This window comes from Portunus trituberculatus, chromosome 48 (genome assembly GCF_017591435.1).
Source record: "Portunus trituberculatus isolate SZX2019 chromosome 48, ASM1759143v1, whole genome shotgun sequence".
Classification (NCBI taxonomy): Eukaryota; Metazoa; Arthropoda; class Malacostraca; order Decapoda; family Portunidae; genus Portunus; species Portunus trituberculatus.
In genome coordinates, this window is record NC_059302.1 from 23247419 (window position 1) to 23255589 (window position 8171).

General features: G+C 39.8%; 1 long non-coding RNA gene across 1 annotated transcript; it reads left to right on the forward strand.

The window, feature by feature from the left end:
* The first annotated feature begins 3530 nt into the window (after positions 1-3530).
* Positions 3531-4816, forward strand: LOC123498803. Its single transcript, XR_006672797.1, has 2 exons — positions 3531-3936; positions 4307-4816. It is a non-coding gene; the product is annotated as an uncharacterized LOC123498803 (long non-coding RNA).
* Positions 4817-8171: the final 3355 nt, after the last annotated feature.

Genomic DNA, 8171 nt, shown 5'->3' on the forward strand with positions numbered 1-8171 from the left:
CAGCCACGCCTGCTCCTCTCACCTGCCATCACCAATTTACCCATGAAATTACACGAGGTACAGGCAGAGACAGTTGTTGTGCCTCGTGTTTCTCTCCCCTACTCTGTAATCCTCCTACCCGCCGCCTACCTCCCTGTTTCCGCTTGTCCTTGCTTCATCTCACGCGATTGACAACTCTATCCCGTGTAGTAAGTCTCGAGATTCATAGAGCGTGTGGTTTTGATACTAGGGACGCATTTTTATCTTGTGATTTCTGTACAATTAGACCATTTTATTGACATTAGGAATATTCTATGGTGGTCAGAAGATTAATGGTCACAGTCTTCACTATTTTAATCCCTCACATGAGTTTTTGAATCTGTGTAGATACATCAAAAATAGTTACCAAAATGAATAAGGAAACAGGTTATGGTACTAAGTTTATTATGGTCTGTCATAAATGTTGGTGGAAGAAAATGGTGTAAGTTTGGTTTTCTTTGGATTTAAAGTGTAATTTTTAAGGCTAACTATTATATTTTTGATGAGTGTTGAGTTGAATTTCGTATGGCATGTTATTTTTTTTTTTCTATGTATGTTACTACCGAGATAACGTGGCTAAGAGTACGCATTATGTGTGTATGAGTGTGTATTGAATTATCTGAACCAGTGTGGGTCAGAATGTAGGCATGGTAGATAGATAGATAGATAGAAATGTGTCAGCAGCAAAATGGAAAGATTCTCAGTTAATTTCCGAAAAAAAAAAACAATTATAGGATCGTATCGAATCAAACACGCTACAAATTCAAAGGAAAACTCTTAGATCTGGATAATTACATTTCTAGTCTATATAATAACCATGGAGAAGAGAAAACGAGAAAAACAATAGAAAACAAGAGAAATATGACCTGCCACAACGAACGCACTGCAGTTTCTTCTTATTGCCGGAAAACTGAGACATTAAAGTGCCCCAAAACAATGATTCCTTGGTGTCAAAGTGCCCGTGTAGCTCCTCGCTTTGATGTTCTTTTGTTGCGCTCGTGTCTGCAAGCAGTAAATGATGTCACGGAGCGGTACAGTTATGCAGTGAAGGAAAGATACAGAGGGAGGAGGAGGAGGAGGAGGAGGAGGAGGAGGAGGAGGAGGAAGAAGAAGAAGAAGAAGAAGAAGAAGAAGAAGAAGAAGAAGAAGAAGAAGAAGAAGAAGAAGAAGAAGAAGAAGAAGAAGAAGAAGAAGAAGAAGAAGAAGAAGAAGAAGAAGAAGAAGAAGAAGAAGAAGAAGAAGAAGAAGAAGAAGAAGAAGAAGAAGAAGAAGAAGAAGAAGAAGAAGAAGAAGAAGAAGAAGAAGAAGAAGAAGAAGAAGAAGAAGAAGAAGAAGAAGAAGAAGAAGAAGAAGAAGAAGAAGAAGAAGAAGAAGAAGAAGAAGAAGAAGAAGAAGAAGAAGAAGAAGAAGAAGAAGAAGAAGAAGAAGAAGAAGAAGAAGAAGAAGAAGAAGAAGAAGAAGAAGAAGAAGAAGAAGAAGAAGAAGAAGAAGAAGAAAAAGAAGAAGAAAAAGAAGAAGAGTTTGTCAGAATACGGTGCTAATACTACGACGCAATGCTACACCGCCACGTGCTGCCAGCCGCCCCAGCGTGACTCATTGCCCTGCTTCCCACACACTTCAGCAGCTGCGTGACCTTGGGGTTTATTTACTATAGAATCCCAACTTGCCATTTTTCCTCGAACTCTCTTGACCCCTTCAGTACCATGACACGTTTTCATATTCTTTTTGCTTACTATTTGGTGATTTTGCTTCAGAAACTTGTGTGGGAATAAAAATAGTGAAGATTCTGGCCATTAATCTTCTGACCTCCATGGACATTTCATAATATAATTGTCTAATCGCACCCAAAACTCATGGTAAAAATGTGTCCCAGTACTGAAGGAGTTAACAGATTGAGAGAGTTATTGACTTCTATTGTGGCCTTTCAAAAGATCGTTCGTAATTCCAGTGGTGAGTCAAACAAAGATTCTATATTGTAAGCAGGGGAAAACACCCATGAAAACCCTGACTAATGATCTAGTGTGGCTTTACAAGCGTGCGTTCATTGATTCTACCGTGGCTTACACAACAAAGCAGCAACACACATCGTAAACAGAAAAAAAAAGATAAATAAATATAGATAAAAACACGCATTCGAATCATCTTTCTATTCTGTGCAAATAGTCAAAACAAATTATTTAAAAATGTCCCTTTTTTTTGCACTGTGGCTCGTAATCTGAAACACTTCTATTCTTCACCTCCACAGTTTCAAAAGGCTTTATCTAAATTAACACGAAGTTTTTAATGTATTTTTACGGTTCTAGAGGCAGGGTGACAAAATTTTTACATCATTAATTGAGAAACACCATTGAAAACCCCGCTAATCATCTCTGTGGCCTTGGAAAATAGTCGTGGTGAAAGAGCAGAGCGTTTCTCAGTACTGACCTATAGCAAAAAGACTTTCAGGAACAACCAATCTGCTGCAGTTTGTCTTTTCTTTGTGTTCCTTTCTTGTTCCTTTTATTAACCCCTTCAATACCGGGACACATTTTTGCCTTGAGATTTATGTATGATTAGACCATTTCATTGACATTAGGAAGGATCTATGGAGATAAAAAAAATTAATGGCCACAATGTTCACTATTTTAATCCCCCACATGAATTTATGAAGCTGTATAAAATCACCAAATAGTAAGCAGAATGAATATGGAAATGCGTCATGGTATTGAAGGGGTTAAATGACGAACAAGAGGGATTCCCTGTTCTAACTTAAACCATTCACACTGGCACTTTTATTTGCAACGGTGAGGAGGGTGGTAGTGGTGGGGGGCCGAGATTGTAAGGGTGGTAATAGTGGTGGTGGTGGTAGGCGTGGTAAGGGAAAGCCCAGACACTCGAGGGCATGGGTAAAACCACTTATCTAACTGAGGGGTTGTAGAGAGTATGAGAGAGGGGAGATATGGGTACACTATAGAGAAGAAGAAGAAGAAGAAGAAGAAGAAGAAGAAGAAGAAGAAGAAGAAGAAGAAGAAGAAGAAGATGAAAAAAGAAAATACGAGGAAAATTAAGTACAGGAAAAAAAGGAGAGCAAGAACACAAACAAGAAGAGAAGAACAAGAATAAGAACAAGAAGATGAAGATGAAAGAAGAAAAAAGAGAAGCACGAAAGACTAAAAAGATAGAGAGGAGATGAAGAGGAATTTCAACTGGCATCACATTTGTTTTGAATGCATAACTTCGATATTATATGTGTTTTCTTAGTAATTCAGTATTCATTCTCTCATTCACTTACTCTTGCATTCATTTATTACTTATCTATTATTTTACTTTATTCATTTATACATCAATTAACACATTTATATAAACGTTATACAAAAATCTAGTTCGATCGTGTGTGTGTGTGTGTGTGTGTGTGTGTGTGTGTGTGTGTGTGTGTGTGTGTGTGTGTGTGCACTTATACACATTCACCACAACGCTTCGTCTTTGTGAAGAGAGGTTTCATTACTTACTGAGCTCCCGTCCTAAGTGCCAGGCGCGGTGCCACGGCCTTCACGCTGAGTGGCCTTGACTCAGTTCCCTCTCCGCGGTTTCCCGGCCAACCCTTCCCCTCGCTGCCTCTCAGGAAAAACCAAGTCCACGCTCGTTGGGATTTCCTCGCGGCGCCCTGCATGTCCTCGGGTATAGAAAGGGCGGCCACCACAGCAGAGGCACCACTTCCCTCGCAAGACACGCAAGATGAAGTTCGCCATCGTCCTCAGTTGCCTTGTCCTGCTGGCCGCCGTGGCTGCCGCAGCGCCTTACGCCCCCGAAGACGAAGATGGCTTCAGTGCCTTTATCCCCATGTTGATGTCAGACTACGACCGCTTTCTGGAAGAGGAGAGATGCTCCTGGGTAAAGAAATGCACCAAAGGAATTTGTTCCCGCGTCAGAGATTGCCAGGTGAGCTTATCCTTTACGTCTGTGTGTAATGTGGTTGCTGTATATATTGATGATACAGTGAAACGATCCCTTTCGCGTCATCAACAATTCAACCTACGCGGTTCTGGTCTAATTCTGGTGTAATTATTAAATCACCGCCCATTCTTTAGTTCTAAGGCAAGGTAGTAAGGCCTTTCGCGTGCACACTTTTGACATAACGCGTGTCATTCCAGGCTCACTCTTTCATATCCCCTTTTCATTGTCACTAATGTTGTAGCTTCTTATAAAAGTAGCAGTCTCTCATTCACGCTTTTGTGTCAGCGTGTCATCTCAAACTCGACCTTCTGTTCTTACTTTACCCAAACATAACCATCGTCCTTCCTTTTCACAGTGAGCACCATCGTGGGAGCTAAAGAGGCAGCTTCTCAAGACGCCCATAACCTCCACGTATATCCACCAGCTGCCAAGCTACACGACCTCTCTGTGATTGATATGTTTAGCTCTGTCTCATCCCCACCCACCGACAAGCTCATGGTCCGCCACCGAGCCTGTGATGTCCTCGTCACGCACACTATACCTGAAGGGAAGCTGATCTACTCCTGCAGCTCCTGCCTGTCATCACCACAACCATCACCACTATCATTATCACATTCTTCCTTCACTCCAAACAGCCACACAGGCATCAGACATGTTTATATATATATATATATATATATATATATATATATATATATATATATATATATATATATATATATATATATATATATATATATATTCCTATCATATCATACTACTACTACTACTACTACTACTACTACTACTACTACTGTCACTGCTGTCGTTGTCCGTACAGATGTAATGAAGTATTTAGTAAGAAAATAAAAATGAATTGATCTTTCATCTGGCTTTCATATTCAACTGATGCTTTAAGATATATTATGTTGATATTAATAATGAAACACACACACACACACACACACACACACACACACACACACACACACACACACACACACACACACACAATTATACAGATATGAAAATAGCAAATACATGGATTTATTATGAATAAGGGAGAATAAGTTAACGTGTGACTCTTCGATACTATATGTAGGATATACCTGAGGGAGAAGGCAGCGAAGTGACACTCATGTATTGCTCTATTTCAACACTATCCGAGTAATTAATGTACAAAGAGGAAGAAGAAGAAGAAGAAGAAGAAGAAGAAGAAGAAGAAGAAAAAAAAAAGAAGCAGATGAAAGAAAAAAAAAGAAAACAAAAAAAAGTAAGAAAATAAGGGAAGTTCCAGTAATATAAACCATACTTTTCCTTTTTCTTTCACCCACCACTCTCATCTATAAATTTGTCTAACCTTCCTTTAAGACCCCTTATTGAGACCCAATTGAGAATTTAAACTAACTCATTCTATTAAAAAGAGAAAAATATGCATACAATAGCGGATTTGTGTGACTAAAACCCAGGATTACATTGATATAGATCGGTCGGTATTCTGAAACGGTTTGCTCTCTTACCACGACTAGGTATTCTCCAAGGCCACAGAGATGATTAGCCGAGTTTTGAAGAGTGTTTCTCCTGTTAATAATGTAGAAATTTTGTCACTCTGCCTCTAGAACCGTAAAAACAGTTTAGAAACGCTTCGCTCTCTCACCATGACTATTTTCCAAGGCCACAGAGATGATTAGCGGAGTCTTGAAGAGTGTTTCTTCTGTTAATAAAAGTAGAAATCTTGTCAATCTGTCTCTGAATAAAAAAAATACCTTAAAAAACGCTCTACTTTCTCACCATAACTGCTTTCCAAGGCCACAGAGATGATTAGCAGAGTTTTTAAGAGTGTTTTTCCCCTTGATAACGTAGAAATCTTGTCACTTTCTCTTACATCCTTAAAAACACCTTTAAAGAAACGTGCAAATTGAAATACACCCTTTTGAAATGGTAGAGGTGAAGCACAGAAGTGTTTCATAATACGACCCATAAATAGGTGTCTATAACTTCCCTCATTTTACCTATTTACCGATTGAAATCCTGCTACGCGAGAGGTAAGATGTAAGAGAGACTATTTAATAAATGCTTGTGCCTCTTTTCTGTTTCATATTAGTTACAGTTGGATTTCAATACAGTATGTCACAGCAACAACGCATGCAGTGGATAAGAATGATTGAGCTACCCCTTGCACGTGTTTACCTCATAGAAAACCGAAAACTGTCAGTAGAGCTCTATTTGCTGGTATACTTATGTAAATCTCGGTTTCTGTTTAAAGTTGTGGTATTTTTACATAAAGAAGAAGAGGAGGAGGAGGAATAGAAGGAGGAGGAATAGAAGGAGGAGGAATAGAAAGAGGAGGAGGAGGAGGAAAAAGAGAAGAAGAAGAATAACACGAACAAGTACAAAACAAGAACAAGAAGGAGAACAAGAAGAACAAGAACAAGAACAAAAAGAAACAACAGCAGCAGCAGCAGCAACAGCAAAAAACAACAACAACAACAACAACAACAACAACAACCAAACAGTAAATAAACTTTGAATGAAAACTGACTTACTATCTTCAGTCCCCATTGCTGTTTTTATTTGTTCTGTTTGTTCTGTTTTAGGCAAGAGAGGGAAATCCGGCCAAGGGCAAAAAAACGATTGAAAAAAAAAAAAAAAAAAAAAAGCCCACCCAGATGCCAGTTCCCGAGCAGGTCCGGTAGAGTCATCCAGAAGAATCGGGTACATATCTTTGAAGTCTCCCTCTTAAATGGATTCAGATCTTAAGCTCACTTTCTTAAACACTTCTTCGCTCCACCTCCACTGTTTCAAAAGGCTTCATTTCAATTTACTCGTTTCTTTTTTTTTTTTTTTTTTAAGGTGCTTTTATGGTTCTAGAGGCAGAATGACAAGATTTCTACATTACTAATCCCTTCAGTACCATGCCGCATTTTAGTATTCATTCTAGTTAATATTTAGCGATTTTCTAAGAATTCACAAACTTATGTGGGGATTTAAAATAGTAATGACTCTGGCCATTAACCTTTTGACGTCCATGGGCCCTTCCTAACGCAAATAAAATCGTCTAATCATACTCAAAAAAACAAAGTGAAAATGTGTCTCAGTATTGAATAGATTAACTTGAGAAACACTCTTGAAAACACCGCTAATCATCTCTGTGGCCTTGGAAAACAGTCGTGGTGAGAGACTATAGCGTTTCTGAATACGGGTCATTAGGAAGATGGAAATAGAAAAGCAAGTATAGGGAGTTCCAGAGTTTACATTAGCGTTCCCTTGTATTTACTTGTACACGTCACCTCCACTAATGACACCACCATTTACACCACCACCAGCACACTAAGAGACCCATTACACCTTTAAACCGCCCACTAACACGACAAATTACTTAACCACCGCGTGTGTAACTCATTTAGCCCCTTCAGTACTGGAACGCATTTTTACCATGAGTTTTGTGTATGATTAGACGATTTTATCTACATTAGGAAGGGTCTAGGGAAGTTAAAAGATTAATGGCCAGTCTTCACTATGTTTCTGAAGCTGTATAAAATCACCAGATAGTAGGGAGAATAACTATGGAAACGCGTCACGGTACTGAAGGGGTTAAATAGCCACGTGTAAAGGACAGAACTATGAGGTTGGTGCTGTGGTGAGCAAAGTGAAGATAGGTAAATAGGTTTAACCAATTCAGTACCATGCCATGACACTTTCTCTTATTCATTGTGGTACTATTTGGTGATTTTATATAGCTTCAGAAACTTCTGTTGGGGTGATGAAAATAGTGGAGACTCTGGCCATTAATCTTCTGACCTCTATAGACCCTTCCTAATGTAAATAAAGTCGCCTTATCATACCCAAAACTAATGGTAAAAATACGTCCCAGTACTGAAGGGGTGAAGGGAAATTGACAAGTTTTGAGCGGTTTAGAAGGGTTAGGATTCCGTCAGGTGGGGAGAGAAATGGGAGTGGTTAGGTAGAGTTAGAGAGAGGCCTGCTAACTTATCCCCCCCAGCCACCTCTACCTTGCTTATCCACTCCCCCATTTCCCCCCCATTCCCCACCGACCCCCCGTCACACATCCAGCACCTCACAGCGTTGCCAAGCCCAGCGAGAGACCCTGCCCAGCCAACCAGCTAATTACGTACGTACTCTGGGCAGGTGTGTGGCGATGGGTGCTGGGAGAGGGGGAATGGGGGAGGGGAATTGGGAGGGACGGGAAGTGGGGGAGGGGGAAGGGGAGAGAGAAAAGG